The sequence below is a fragment of the Marmota flaviventris genome, chromosome 7, assembly GCF_047511675.1.
Source record: "Marmota flaviventris isolate mMarFla1 chromosome 7, mMarFla1.hap1, whole genome shotgun sequence".
NCBI classification, from domain to species: Eukaryota; Metazoa; Chordata; class Mammalia; order Rodentia; family Sciuridae; genus Marmota; species Marmota flaviventris.
Genome location: NC_092504.1, coordinates 101,339,659 through 101,355,908, shown reverse-complemented (window position 1 = coordinate 101,355,908; position 16,250 = coordinate 101,339,659). Strand labels below are relative to the sequence as shown.

General features: G+C 34.9%; 1 protein-coding gene across 1 annotated transcript in view; it reads left to right on the top strand.

Moving 5' to 3' along the window:
- The window catches only part of Bmpr1b (bone morphogenetic protein receptor type 1B), a 263,928-nt gene that overhangs the window by 114,229 nt on the left and 133,449 nt on the right, over window positions 1-16,250 (top strand). The window contains exon 2 of the mRNA XM_027926643.2: window positions 13,425-13,519. The gene's annotated coding sequence lies outside the window, so the exon portion shown is untranslated. The remainder of the gene's footprint in view (window positions 1-13,424; window positions 13,520-16,250) is intronic.

The following is a 16,250-nucleotide window of genomic DNA, read 5'->3' as shown; positions in this document are numbered from 1 at the left end:
AAGTATATTTGCACAAGCTTACACTAGCATTCTGCTGCTTTGATATATCTTCCCTTTGACCATGGAAGGTTGTTAAGTCTTCATTATTCATTCATCAATTAGCTGGTTGTTTAACACAACAGAAGAAAGGAACTGTGATGTGCAGAAAGATATAAAACATAGCTCCTGATATCAGTATCCTCTACTAGGAAAGGGAAGATGGGTACTGAACACAAGTTGAGAATATTGTGGCTTTTAATAAAGGTCCCCAAATAATTGCAAAGGCTGTGATAGAGATTACCTTATCTGGATTCATCAGGTAGAATGTTGAGTAGAAGTTTTCATTTGTTTTATCTCATAGGTTGTGAATTCCATAACCAATGGACTATGGAGAAAACTTGTATACTGTCTTGAAATTTCTTTGAAGAAAAATTGGTGGTAGTAATTCATACATATGCAGTTTTTATATCTCCTGTTGAGTGGTTGAGCTTTTAATTAATTTCCCTCAAGTAGTTAGCATACTTTAATATGCTAATAGAAGCTTGAAGAGGTGGTCCACAGTGGAACCCTTAGTGCTATAGCACCACATCATAATGAAGTCAGATTTTTTCTGAATGTTTTTTCCCTTGGAATGTGACCAGTACTTGATTGCTACTGCTGTTTTTACAATTAACTAAGGTTTCTTGATTATGAACAATTATTAACTCTCAAAAAAAATAAGAACCTAAAATGATAGAGTTGGAAAATATGAGGTTTTAATATGATTAGGAGACTTTTTTCTCTACTAAATACACTCTGAAAAAAGATAATCCAGTGTGTTTATTTTAAAAATAGAAATGCCAACTGCACCTGATAAATGTATCTAAGTGTACATAAACTATCAGGTTCAAACAGTCTTAGTAAGTAACCACATTTTTTCTCAAATATTATTTCCCTGTTCAGTCATGCAGCTTTAGCCAGTGAACTCTTGTCAAAAGTACATGCTGCAAAATGATGTGTTGGGCCCTTTTAAAAAATGGGATCAAGTACACATAAGATTCACACATAGTTGGTTATGAATAATGGAAAAGAATAATGCCCTATGAGGGTGGTGCCTACAGCCACAGCTACTGGGAAGGCTGAGGCAGGAGGATCACTTGCACTCAATAATTTGGGGCCAGTCTGGGCAACAGTGAGACCTCTATTTCTTTAAAAGTAATAATAACGTAAACAAAATTTATCTCAGTTTTTGTATATATTTTCCTCAGAAGATATAAGGTTATTTAAAATTACAAGCAAATGCATTTTAAAATATACAGAGAATACATAAAAGCAATGAATTAGATGGATATGACTGCCTCAGGCACTTCCAAAAAATTGTTTTCAACTAAATTGCTTTAATTTTTAGAGGAAAGCATTTCAATAATTATTTTTGTTTTACATAGAGGGAATTTTCTTTAGAAAGGAAAGTATTTCTGAGGGACATTGCTCCTTTTTACCAAATATCCAGATAGAAATGAAATAATAGGTGCCGACCAGAAATTTCAGATGAAAATTTTACTTTTCAGTGACTGTTTTTATAATTGGACTAACATTTAAATTACAATGTCCTGAATTAATGCTTCTCAACTTTGGCTGCACATGAGAATCACATGGAGGACTTTAAAGAATATTGATGTCTGGTTCTTACTGTAATGATTCTAATTTTATTGAGTTTTGGATATGGCCTGGGCATCTGCATTTCTAAAAACATCCCAGATGATTTTAACATGTAGCCCATGTAAGAGCCGCTGACCTGAAGCTCCCACATCTTTCAGCCACCATTGACTTATCCCACATGATCATGTGCTTCCCCCTCTTTTGTGTCACTTGAACACCAGAGATTGTTCTTATCCAAGGGACTTTTCCTTTACCAGTTCCTTCTGTTTGGAACGCCCCTCCTACTCATTATTACATAGCCAACCTTTTTTTATCATTTAGGCCTCAGCTCCAAGGGCTCTGCTTCAAGCAAAGCTTTCCTTAAGCCAGTCCCATCTGAATCTTTCTTTTCCCCAACATCGCCACATTATTCTGTATTAGTTTTATTATTGTATTTGTTTTACCATGAGATAGTATCATATTCGTCTGTTAGTTTTTCCTTTCCTATGAGGGCAAGAGAACAGGAACATCTGGTTCCCCACAACATTCCCAAGACTTAAAACTAAGCCTCACACTGCAGTCGCTCAATAAATGTTTTCTGAATAACAAAGCAGATAGAAAAAATTATTGTGGTAATATACATAATTATATTTCTTTTATCCCTCCAAAAATACTACATGGGACCTCATTTTAAATATTAAAGACAGTAAAATGAGTAGAAATGTCAATAAAGAGTTAGAAGCAAACCTAGAAATGTGGCTAAGTACTGAAAACTTAGGGGCGGCAATACTAAACCTGGAATAGTTAATAGTTACTTCCATTAATAGTTACCTCCACTCAAATTTCTCTAAGGCCATGTTTTGATTCTTACCATCAGCCCTATAGTGCCCTATATTTGAAATCATTAAATACTTTTTGGTGAACTTACCCTATTTTAAGAACTCAGGCATCACCTCCCCCTCCTAAAATCCTTTTCTGAGCTGTGTATCTAGGAAGTTTATCTTTTCTGTTCTGCATGTTTGTATCATGGCCGTTGTCTCTTGTACTATTGGAATCTGGTTACTGATATGTCTCCCTCACCAGCTTTGGAGAATAGAGATGGTGACTGTAATGCCAGGCACATAACAGGTTCCTAGCAACTGTTTATTGAAGGAAAACATAAAAATAAATACAAAATATTCCAAAAGAAGCATTAGAAATGCTAATTAGAATTATAAAATGGATTTGTCAGGAATATAATGAAGTCAAAGTAGATTCAAATAGAAGAAAGCAAGCAAGGGTAGCATAAGCCACCTGGGGGTGTGTGATGTTATGCACACTTAGGAAATTAAGAAAACATTGTTGGTGCCAAAAAGTCTGAGCACTGCTTTCTAACTGATATGTGGCTTGTCATTTGAACAAGGTTTTCATCACTCACTCGGGACTTTTTATACATTATTTACTCTTTTGATAAACTTTTCAATAGCTGCTATTCAGATGGATGCATTTTCCAGTAACACCTGATATGCATTTTAAAATGTAGCTTTTAATTGATATCGATTGCCAGTAAATCTAATGATAACTTTCACCAGTATACTCCGAACTTGGTTGTTCTAACTAAAAGAAAATGCAGCAATCTTTAGGCACATAAATATTTAAAATTCTCTATGTAGATGCCCTGTTAGTTTCATGGGTTCTGTTGTCATAATGCGAGCACTTAAATATTACTTAGGATTCCTATAACAGATTGTATTTCTGCTTCAAAATCTCTGTGGCACCACCATACGTAATTTTACCCGAGAGCTAGATGACTAGGGTTTTTGAAAGGAACATCATCGTACAGTTGACACTCATATTTTCATTGCCTAATTTTTTTTTTATCACAGAGATTATTTAAAAATAAAGACGAGTGGGTGCTAAGGACAGAAATTCTGGTCAGATCTCATAAAATCATACTGAAATACACCATGTAGTCTCAATGGTGCTGCTGGAGGCATGGGATTTCCTTCAGTTTTCAGGAGGAAACCAGTGCACATCAAACAATTTGTTACATTTCTAAAGAGAAAGCCAGTCTTAATGTCAGAATTACAGCCCCCAAATAATTTTTCTTCTTTTAATTTGAATCTGCATGTCCATACATTTGAATCTAGTTCTTCACGAGCTTAAAATTTACTCTGTGGAAATAAAGGTGAACAGAATGCCATTCTGTGAAGAGGCACAGAGGTGTGGAAGTGCAGCACATGGCATTTCCAGAGAACATATGGTTTGGTGTGTTAGGAGAGTATATTGTGGGATTTACGTTATGGACAAAAGGGAAATGGAGCTGAAAGGGTAGGGCCAGGTCAAGATGTTGGAGAGGCCCATATTCCATGCCAAGAAGTCAGAACCCTGCGGTCAGCAAGAAAAGGTGTTGAAATTTTTTTTTTTTTTTAAGTATAGTCACAATATAGAAGATTGATGCAGGAAAGAGTAGAGTGGTGATGGAGAGACTTGATTATGATCACTTCGATATGTAAGGTTATATAAAAGCTAAATATGAATTTTTGATAGAAGTAGAGGGAGAGGAAAAGAGAAGACCAGACTCCAGAGATTTTTTGAAAGAGAGAATCTTGAGTATTTAGTTTCCAGTTGGAAATAAGGAAGAGCAGAAGTGGGTCACAAGGTTTTTAATGTGGCTGATTAAGTAATGGTCCTATCATTAACCAACAGTGGAGAAACTGAGATAAGAGCTCTCTCTCTCTCTCTCTGTGTGGCCATTATCAACAAAAACCTGCCCCAAATTGGAACATTTCATTCTGTTCCCTAAGAATTATTATTTTTTTTTCTCAAAGGAAAATAATTTCTACTGAGATATTTTCCTGGGGTGTTACTGAAAGACTGACTGATCAGGGCACAAGATTTCATGTGAGAGGACCTGAGAATTCCGTCTATCCTTTCCAACTTTGACATCATGTGTTGTTCTCTTACCTGATTTGAACTTCAGTTTCCTCGTATATAAAGTAGGGATGCTCTCATTACTTGCCCTGCAAGTCAGATGAGATGATATTGGAAAGAACACTTCTTAACAATATCAAATGCTATGTAAGTGTGAGTATTGGACTTGTACATATCATTTGGAATTGGGCAATAAGGCCCTGAGAACATGTTTTGAGGTACCTTTTCTGTACTTCCAAAATATTCTATCATATTCTCTGCTGACATTTTTAAAGTATGGTTTTCTGTTTGTATATGCTTTTCCAAACACAAATATTTATGCAAAATAATTATTTTGATTCAATGGTTCAATAAAAATTAAAGCAAAACAGAAACAGGTTGATATGCAATATGTTGATATTATTTGATCTCTTTAATTGGGTCATGAAAAAGAAGTGTATGGATGTTTTTTATTTTTATTTTTCCTGCATTTACCACCCCTCTGTCTTCAGCCGAGTTCCAACTCTGCCATTGCTCAATTTAAGGCTCATATCAGAATAATTAGAAGAAGGGAAATAATCTGCATCTCCCTACAGCTTTAACCTACTCTAAAGTAGTCTTGTGAAACTAAAGCTTTAGAAACTGGAAAGATAACGTCAATCCATATCAAAATCTAACTTAATTAACTCTTGGAAATGTGTTGTACATGACAGTATTCACATCTACTAAATTACAGAGTTAAAACAATGAGTTTTTTTATTGTTAGCTTTTTTTTTGGCATTAAACTTTAGTTATTTTTGACACCACATTTCAAGAAAATTTTAGGCTCTGTCAATCAGGACAGCTAGTAGAAACGACCACATTTTATATGTGAAACAAGCATGGTAATAGATGTTTCATTCATTTCTTGTTAAGATTAGTTTGCTTTGTTATTTTCTTCCTGTTTTCTCTTTTTTTTTTTTTAAAAAAAAAAACACCATATATTTTAATGGAAAAGATCTGGTATTAAAATGAATAATGATATTTTTCAGCTTTACAATTTAAATCCTCCATAGGAAAGCATATTTATCATGAAACAGTAAAATAAGCCAGTTGTTGTTTTATTTTCTTTGATGAATTATCAGACTTAGTTTACATTCCTGTTTTCACTACTTAAAGTTAGTCATTGAGTGATATTTTCACAAACTACTGGCATATAATTGCTAGATTAAAAACAAACACACATCTTAAATTTGGTAGACAAGCACTTCTCTCCCCCACTGAGGTCATTGAGTTGGTTTTTGTTGAATCTTTCCTGGCTGGGATTTCCCAGTCTCCATCCTAAAGCATGTATGGCTTTGGCTTATTATAGGAAATCCTGCAATGTTTGCTTCTTTCCTTTCACCTAATATAAATACCTATACGATGGATGGTTTCAGGATCACCTTTTTGACCCCTCTCCAGTGTTGGAAAAGACACTAACTAGTCTTATGATTCCAGTTGCATTTACTTAAAAACAAACAAAAAAATAACTGCAGCTTTTTTCTATTATATTATTCTATTATAACATTCTATTAAATTAATGACATATTGCTAATTATGTGCATTTGTATAAATGAAAATATATTCAAGTGAGTAAGTAAAAAAAAGAAAGTAAGTAACAGGTATTAAGAGCGCAACTACATCTTTTTGATGAAAGAGAACTCTTGCCTAAAATGTCAGGTAATGATTAGAACCACCCAGTGATGAATGGAATTAAAACTCTTATGCAGATTTTTACTGCCATTTAGACTCAATTTAATTTCGATTTTGGAGTGGTAGTAGAAAAATTTGAATTAGTGGGGATTAATTCAACAACTCTAAGAAATGTCAGCTGATTGCAGTGGAATACAACTATAATCCCAGCTACTTGGGAGGCTGAGGCACAAGGATTGTAAATCTGAGGCCAGCCTGGGCAGGTTAGTGAGATCCTGTCTTAAAATGAAAAGGTGTGGGGATTGTATAGACTACTTGCCTATCATGAGCAAGGCCCTGGGTTCAATTCCCAGCACTGAAAAAAAGAAAAGATAATTATTTAAAGTTAAATGATAATTTTAAGAATTGTTTTAAAAATAGGAAACTGTAATGCAAATATTATGTTAAAGAAAACTTTTGACATTGACTTCATAGTAATAAATATGTACAGTAGTAATAGGAGAAAAAAATGGAAATACTGATACATAGCTGGAAACTTAGGTATTTTTAATAAGCATGAAGAAAAATGAGATTTTGTCCATTAGCAACAACTAAAACATAAAAATAATGATATTTCTGATTTATTCACCATTATTAACTTATTTCATTAAGCATAATTGAATGTTATTGGTTCCTGCTTATGTGCATTCAGAACAATTTATGTTTATATTTGATAAGGTTTTTTAGTTTGGCATTAGTTTGGTGTGATATCAAATAAAAGTTTAAAAGGATACACATTCTTTGCTATGGTTTGCTTATTTAACATATTCCTTCTCAGTTTACATATAACATTATTCCAGTTGAGAAGAACAGATGGCCTATTTATTAATTGTGCAGTCAATACTTCTCAAACTAATAATGGATAAGTACTTACAATAAAGTGGCAGCAGTAAGGGTTAGTAGACTTATATATGTTTTTCCTGTGGAGTCCTGGGAACCCAAAGTATTTATTACCTGAGAACAAAGAACCTTAGAGTTAAAGGTAAGCAACTCTATCTGATATAACTAAATCTAGGCCTCTAAAGGAAGAAAAAGCAGAAAATGGTCTATGGTTTGCTCTTAACTAGGAGTCAGTTTTCTTTTTCCTCAGTCATTTATGATGAAAGTCACATATTACCTCAGGTGAAAAATGAGGACAAACTTGTATTACTAATATTTTGCTTATAGCTATTTGCCTCTGAGCAGTGTGTCATTCTTTATAGGGTTAGATAACTTTCTATTATTCCTATATGATTAAGTTGTTAACAGCATTTCTTAAAAAAAAATTCACTGCTTAGCTTTTTATTTTATCAACCTCTTACTTCAAGGAAGCATTAAAGCATTAATATAACTGATTACAGTTTCAGTTTCCTAACATTATCTGATGCTTAGCTTATTAAAATACAATATCAATATAGGTAGCAGTTATGACCACACTGAACAGAGAATTACTCTGTTTTCTCTATGATTGCTTTTTTTCCTTTCAAGGCTTTTTCTCATTAGTAAATATTCTATTGAGTCTGTATAGGAATTCAAATTTAGTTTAAAAACTGAAAGAATATGCTAGTAAATATTTCTAATTCTTTAATCTTTCATTTGTTTATTAATTTGTTCACTTATGAGTGAGTGGATATGTCTATACCAGGTACACCTCTTTTAAGCACTTTAAAATATACTTTAAGCTTTATTTGGTCTTAAGAGTTTTCTCAAATAACATTTACCAAAAGTCCAGAGTAAATACCTCAATGGCAAATAAGAACATGAAAATACGCTTAACATTATTAATCATTGGAGAAATGACAATAAGATTCTATTTCAAATATTCTCTTATCACTCTGAAGAGATGTTTATAGATATTTATTAATTACAGGTGTTTGTGGAGAACCTTCATGTGTTTGCTGGCAGGGATGTAAAATGGTACAGCCACTTTGGAAAGCAGTTTGACAGTTTTTTAAAAATGTTAAATTACCAGATTGCTTAGCAGTTTCATTCCTTGGTATTTACCCAAGAGTAATGAAAACATAAATTCAATCAAATCTTGTACATGAATGTTCATAATAGCATTATTCATAATGGCCCAAAGTAGAAACCAACCCAAATGTCCATCACCTGATGAATAAAACCTGGTGTATTCATCCTGTGAAACATTTTTACAATAAAATGAAGTATATACTGATTCTCAATGACACAAATACTACTATTGAACCCATTTTTATTAAGAAGAAATTAAGGCACATATGTAACTTATATTGTTAGTTTTTCTGAAAAGAACAACTTAGAAGAGGAAAGGTTTATTTTGGCTCATGGTTTCAGAGGATCCAGCCCATGTTTGGCTGGCTGTATTCCTTTGGGCCTGGGGTGGGGCAGAATATCATGGTGGTAGAGAAAAGTTCCTTAGCTCATGGAAGCTGGGAAAGTAGAGAGAGAGGAAGAGAAGAAGGAGCCAACAAGAGTCCCCAAGGCCATACCCCCAGCCACCTCTTCCTCCAGCTTTGTGCCACCTTCTTATAGGATTCACCATCCCAGTAAGTGTACTCATTACTAACCCATCAAATGGATTAAACCCAATGAGGTCAGAGCCCTTAGGAACCAATCATTGCCTGAAAGGCCCAGCTCCAGACCTTGCTGCATTAGGGAGCATGCTTTTAACACATGAGCCTTTGAGGGGGACGTTCCAGACCCAAACCATAGCACAGTCCAAGGAGAGAGAAAAGAAAACTCACATCACCATGACCTCAGAGCACTTACTTGACCTCTACATTGTAATGAGTTTTTGTTCCTGCTGTTTGAAATCATTGTCCCTGTCCTTCTTTCTCTTTTCTTCCTGACCAAACCTTTTGAGAGGGATTTTACTCTTATCCCACTTCACATGCTGATGTCCCCTCTCCAGTGGAGGCTGCTCAGGTACCCATGCTTGCTTTCTTCATAATTTCTTTGAAAGACATCATTCATAGGCCATACATTTAACAGTTTTAAAGTATATATTTCAGTGGTGGTAGTGTCACAATACATTCTGAATATTGTATGTAATTGGCTCTTTTCTGTCCTTTTCATGTTTGACCTTTTTGTGACATCTGGCATTGTTGACTTCTCACTCCTATACATACACCAGTCTCATTCATCCCTTTTCTTTCTTCCCCTGTTTACCTCATAGTTGTTTTCAGTCTTTGTGGGTCCCCCCTTTCCCAATCTGCCTTTAAAATTTTGATTTGGGGTTATTTTTCTCATTATACATGCTGCCCCTGAGAGAGTTCATGACTTCAAGAACCACTAATGTGTGTGACTCACCAATGTCTATTTCAGTCATTTACCCAATAAATATTTATTATGCATTTATCATATTCAAGGCTCAGTTTAGGTATTTGGAATCTGTGCTGTTATTGAACCTACTTTCTACTGGGAAGAGAAAAGCAATAACAATGAAGTAGTAAAGAAGGAAGTTTGCAGTTTTCAATTGCCAACGATAGGGTTTGCTGAGCAAGTACCTTTTGAATAGAGAATTGAAGGAGGCGAGAAGTCAGTACTGCCCCTGTTTTCAGGAAGATCATGCAAACATGGCAACAGCAAATAGAAGGATATTAATGACAAACTTGTTAGGCACATTTTAAAAAAAGGTATGGAGATAAGTGAGCTGGAGTTGAGGAGCGGGGTGGATGGATGTTGGTGCTGAGATACTGAGTGAGCAGGACAAGTAGAAATTTATGGATCATTATAAGGTCTTTGGCCTGTATGTAAAATGAGGTTGAAGTACAGGATTTTGTTGAGCAAATGAATATGATGGGCACGTCTGTCTTCTGTGTTCACCATAGACTCTATGGTGACAAAGTTTGGAGCAGGAAAATAAGAATAGAAGACTACTGAATTGGTGCAGTCTTCATTCTCCTGTATCATGGACCAGCACACTTAAATGTCCATCAAAAATACTTACTAGGGTGCCACACTTCTTAAGTTCATCGTCTCTAAAGCTGAAACCATCTCTTTTCCCAGCTGCCTGTTCTAATGTTTCTCCCTCCTTCTGTAACTTTTCTCTTGAGAAAGGCCCAAAGAGCCACCCTTGACTTTTCATGGGTTCCTTACTTTTCAACCAAATTGAAGATTAAAAATGTTTAAGTTCTTCATATGGCGTACACTACTTTACTTTCATCCAATGATTAGTTAATCCTGTATTTCTGCTGCCTTTCAGTAATTTATATTAAAATGACTTTGGTTTCTTAGATGTATGCAGGATAAGGCTCTCTCAGTTCTTTCTGACTTGTGGAAGAAACTGCTCTGTCTACTTCCCTGCCTGGCCTGGGCAGCCTCTACTTCTTATTTAAGTGACTGATATGAAGGTAGTATGTGCTGTAGTTGGGTTGTATTCCTGCTCTACAATTTATGAGTAACATGACTTTAATTACCACTTAATAATAATTCTAATAATTCTCATTTTCTTTCTCTTAAACAAGGCACAAGCATAACCATCTGTCTGGATTATTTTTTTGTGTGTGTGTTAGATATAATACTTCTAAAGCCTCTGCTAGATAGTAATGACTCAAGAATAATACTCTCTCTAGGGCACAAGCTTCAAGAAGACAGTAGAAGGGACTTAACTGAAAGTCATAATTGACATTAGGGCTTACTCTTTGTGTTGTATGATGCTGTGGATCTTGTCAAGTGCATCTGCCACCACATAAACATAGTATCATAGACTAGTTGCAGCGCCCTGAAATTCCTATTTCTTTCTATCCCCAAAGCACCCTTGGAAACCATGGAACTTTTTGCCATCTTTTCTGTTGCCTTTCCCAGGATGTGAAACAATGGGAATCATATGGTTTATAGCCTTTGCAGACTGTTTTCTTTCACTTAGCAATTGAATGGATAGTTTTAATGGAATCAGTGTCTAGGTTCTCTACTTCTACATATACTTTTTATTAATATTGATCTGGCTAAGAGCAATGCTTTAATAACAACAGTCTTTTTTCTTACTCTACAAAAGTAAGGCATCCTCATCCATGTCAAATCTTACTATGGTGCATTGCCTTGGAATCAGAAATTTTAATATTTTAACAATTTTAACTAATGCATTAAAGTTTTACTTTAGAGAAACATGACAGGGAGACCAGTGAAAGACTTCTAATTATAAAATATATTACACAAAAATTCTATGAAGAAGCGAGATGGAAGTAAAGGTCAAGAAAATAAAGTGTAAAATATAAGTATCAGCTATTAAAAGTAGCTATTTGTATATTTAAGGGGATAACGATTATACTAAATTGTTATGGATTTAGATTCTATTGAGTATATTTAAAATATATGATGTCTCATTTTGAAATGGCAGTATTTTCCAATGGAGTAGAAATTAAATTCTTTGAAGGCATACATTTACTTTAGGTGAAAATTGTAGATGTTAAGTTAGTAATAGGTGAGGGTTATATAATGTTTCAAAATTTCAAAAGTCAATGAAAAATGTTGAAGGTCTACCTACTCTATAAAACTTAAGTTTGTTAACCTGGCTTGTAAAATCCCTCCACACCTCTCCTTCTCTAGTCTTTTTTTTTTTTTTTTTTTTAATGTTTTAAAGTACCTTTTCTTTCTGTCTTTATTTTCCAGCAAGAATGAACTATTTGAATTTCCATGTGCATACCCCACTCTTTCCCGCCTGTCTTAATTGTGTTATTCTTCCTTTCTTTGCCTCACTAAACTGCTCATTCTTCAGGTCCGGAAGTCTCAAGTGAAGAACCACTTTCTGTATCCCCCCTCCTATTGGCTCAAGGCTCCTTTCCCTTGGTCTCTCAGTCTTCATCCTGGGACTTCACACACTGTCTTGCAGCCAACCCCCCAACCCCCCACTAAGACTATTAGCTCTTCCAGAGTAGGAACTGTGTTTTGTCTTTGCCTCCTCAGCATCTAGCTACTACATCTTCTGGCAAGGAGTTTATTTATTGGACGAAGATTAATTATTGAAGTAAGAAAGATAGATTTCATTTGTCTGAAAGTTAATTGTACAGCACTTTTGTTCTGTCAATTACTGTTTTGTTTTATGCTAATTTTCTGGCTGTTGTATTTGCATTTACTGGTAAGGTTTTCAGTAAACTTTCACATGAAGGTGGACCTGAAATTGAGTCTGAGGGTCACTGCCCAAGAAAGAGAAGGAACACAGTCTTTGAGCAATTAGGCAAGGATTCTAGTTTTGGCTCTGCTGCAGAGTTGCCACTTGACCCTGGGCACAGTAATAGCCTAGGTGGGGGTTGAATTTTTTCATTAGTAAAGTAAGTGACTAGATCATTTCAAATGCCTTCACCTTGAGAAAAATTAATAAGGTGAACAAATGATTACCCTTGACACAGAGAATAAAAATTACGGGCTTCAGTTATTTTCTTATCATTTATACTATGAGCATTATAGGTTTTATAGGTAGATGATAGAGATCTTATTCATATTAACTACAAACTATAAATTAAAGTAATTTGGGGTTAATACAGTATGTTGATTCACATAATTTCAGATTACATTTAGCTTTTTTCACCAAATACATCATTTACCTGATAAATATACTTTCTAGTGCATTTCTATCATCCTAGAAATGAACTTAATTATGTCAAAACATTTCTTTGTGCCCAATTACTGAGTCACTGTAGCCTTAGTTTAATGAGAAATAATATTAAAACAATTGCAAGAATGCTTTCCTATGTTTTTGGCCATTTTTAGTATGTAGTAATTAAGTTTTATAAAGCCTGATTGAATGACATTTAGGTCTTTTATAAAGGGTTTGAGATTGTGTTTGGCCAGAACAAAGGCAGTATTTCCTTTCTTGTCTTGCACTCCTCCCTGCCCCCCTCTTCTCCACCTGCTTGAGGAAAGCTGTATTTCTTCAGACAAACCTCATAATTGCCCTTCTGTGCCTGATTTGGGCCTCAGGAAAGGCCCATAGCATCTGTAAAGCTGGCAGCAAAATGGTATTTCCAGGCAGGCACAGGGTTGCTGGGTAGTGAGCCAATCCACAGCTTTGTCTGAGCAGCTGAGAACTTTGCCGGAGTATTACCACGGTGTTCAGTAACACAGACCTGTGCCATGAGCAAGTAAAGCACTGAGCAAGTGTGAGGGTCAATATTTATAGACCACTACGTAGCTGCCTTGCAGAAAGAGACGAGAGAGAAACACGCAGGCAGAGGGCAAGGAAAGAAAGACCAGAAAGACCGCAGTGGAGGAAACTTGAATTTTCAATGTTGTTTTTTTTTCTGAAAAAAATTCTTTTTAACTGTCAGGTTCAAACTTCTGCTGAATCATAACCATTTGGCGCTGAGCTATGACAAGAGAGGAAACAAAAAGTTAGAGGAGCAAGCCTGCCTTAAGTGAGAAGGTAAGTAATTAGCCAGTTCAGTCTCGCTTTTACTTGTAAACTCCATCTCCCTGTTGGCTGTTCTGATCAGTAAGCAGAGGACTGTGTGGCATGCTAAAGCTACTAAGGAGGGCTGTCTGCTGCTGAAGAGTGTTCTTGGTGGCAGTGTAGTTTTGTGTACTGCTTCCGAGAATGCTGTGTACATACATAATGCACTTGATGTGGGTGGTGGGAACAGCTGTCAAACACTAATTCCCTGTGTGTCCTATCAATAAAGTTTCTGTCTCTCCTTTCTGTCATTCTCAAAGTCTTCCAGTTGGTGAGTTCCTCTTTATTTTTTATATCAGTAATTAAAACATTAGTATCAGTTAAGTTTATAGTAGTGACAGGGCTAGGGGTGTATGGGAATTTTCAGATGAACACGTGAAGATGTAGTAGATAGTGTCAAAATGCAGAAGCTGGGAACATAGGCATCATGTTGGTTTTCTTTTCCTTTTTTAAAAATTTCAAACCAATGTCCATTTGATAGTGCACTGAAGTGAAACAGTCAGTGCCTTTGGGAACAGAGATAATCAGGAGTGACGAGGAGTAAGAATAGCCTTTTTTTTTTTTAATTTTCCTAACCAAATGCTCTTTATTTATACTACAGAATAATTTTATATGGCCTACTCTTAGTCATTTTTTTTCTTTTCTTTTTTTTATTGGTTGTTCAAAACATTACAAAGCTCTTGACATATCATATTTCATACATTAGATTCAAGTGGGTTATGAACTCCCATTTTTACCCCAAATACAGATTGCAGAATCACATCGGTTACACATCCACATTTTTACATAATGCCATATAGCCTTCTTAATCCAAGGTGCAAAAGACTTAGGCACTTAGGACACAGTCCTTGCTGGTCCAGGTGACTTGCTACTGGTTTCTTATAAAACATGACTTGCTATTAAACATTAAACTAAAACTAGTGCCTCTTGGTACACATTGTTTATTTTTCCTGTCACCACACATAGCACTTGTTTCTGTGTGTGTTCATAGTGCTGTAGTATGTTCGCTTATCAGTTTGTTTCTGAATATCCCAGATTATCATTGAAAGTAGTAGTGTTGAAGGAGACAGGAATAAATTATTTTCTGTGCGTTTTTGGATTTAGAACACTCACACAGTTTATATGTCTATTACCCACGGCTTAGAAAAATAAATATATTGCCTCTCTAAACTGTGGCAATAAATACATGATATTTATGTACTGACATAGTGAGAGTTTCCTTGTTTGGTGTTTTGGACTGTGGAACCATAAACAGTATGATATTTTGAATTTTTAGATTATACATGAGTTTATAGTTTCAAAGGGTTTTCTTACTACATATTTAAGTTAAAAACACAGATAATAGTAATGCTGCAGTACATATTAAATGATAGGCCAATAGAAGTAAAGAACAACTAATACTCTGGCACATATTTTGTTAGGGCTACTGTGCAGAAACCAGCTTATTCTAAAATAGGATTATACCAGGTCAAAGCAGCAGGTGGAATAGGTCTCAATTAACATAAATATCTTAAAATAAGGCCAGTAGCTGTGCAATATCACTTTTTTAAATGCATGTATAATTTTTTAAATGACAAAATATGCACAACATCAGATTTATTAACTCATAAATGCTTAAAAACTGATCTAATTGATATCTAAATTTGAAGTATTTTTAACACTTATTTAATGCATGTTTCGTCCTCTGAATCACTTTTTCAAGTTCTTCCTGTCAATTTATTAATGAGTTTGATTTAGATTTTTGACAGTGTTTATTTTGAAAATGCCATCATGGTTAATCCAGGATAGGTATTTCTCAGTTAAAGAAACTGAGTTCAGCAATAATGTTATTTTTTTTTTTTCCTGACAGATACTGTGTCATGGTCAAGAATATAATTTCAGTTTTTTTATTAAGATCTCTCTATTTTTTTATCTTGCATATACATCATAATGCTTCTTTACCGTTTTTATTTATTTATTTTTATTCCTTCTGGCATTTTGTTTCTGAAGTATGACTTTGAAACTTTGGGTAGAAAACAGGGCAAATAAATCACTACAACAAAGAAAAACCAAAGAAACTTTTTTCCTGTGAATAGAAGGAAAATAATAGAAAATTAATAGATTGGTGCATAATGTCTAAAGTGGGCTATATATTGCTTAAAGGTTTTTAAAACTTGAAAAACTTGTTCAACAATGTTTTTTGGATTATCGTTAATCCTGTATTGGTTATTTATCATATTTTAAAATAATATTTTATGCAGGCCATTATAAAAAATGAATGTGGGACCTTTTGTATTATGTGTTAAGTATCTATCAAAGCAAGGTGAGTTTTGAAATGTTAATGTCAGCTTCCTAAAGAACCTCACTGCCTCTATTCATGTGTTATGATACCAGTCCATCTGCTACATCACCGTTAGAATGATCAAATCTCCCACCCTGGTGAACACATTGCTTGTTGCAAAATCCTCCCATCTCTAGCTGCTGTTGCTCAGAGTAAAGGTCAAGCTTCTAGGTACTGTGAGACTCTTTATGATCTGGCTGCTACTTTTCTGTATTGCTCTTCTGCCATTCCTTCTAGGATATTAACTACATCTGTCCTACCCACCCATGAGATTGTTACCCATTTCCTCTTTTTCACGCTCCAGCAATATTCAATATCTTATATTTCTTGAAACCATCTATACAGTGTTGCTTCTCTCTGGGGTTGACACTGCCCTCTCTGTCT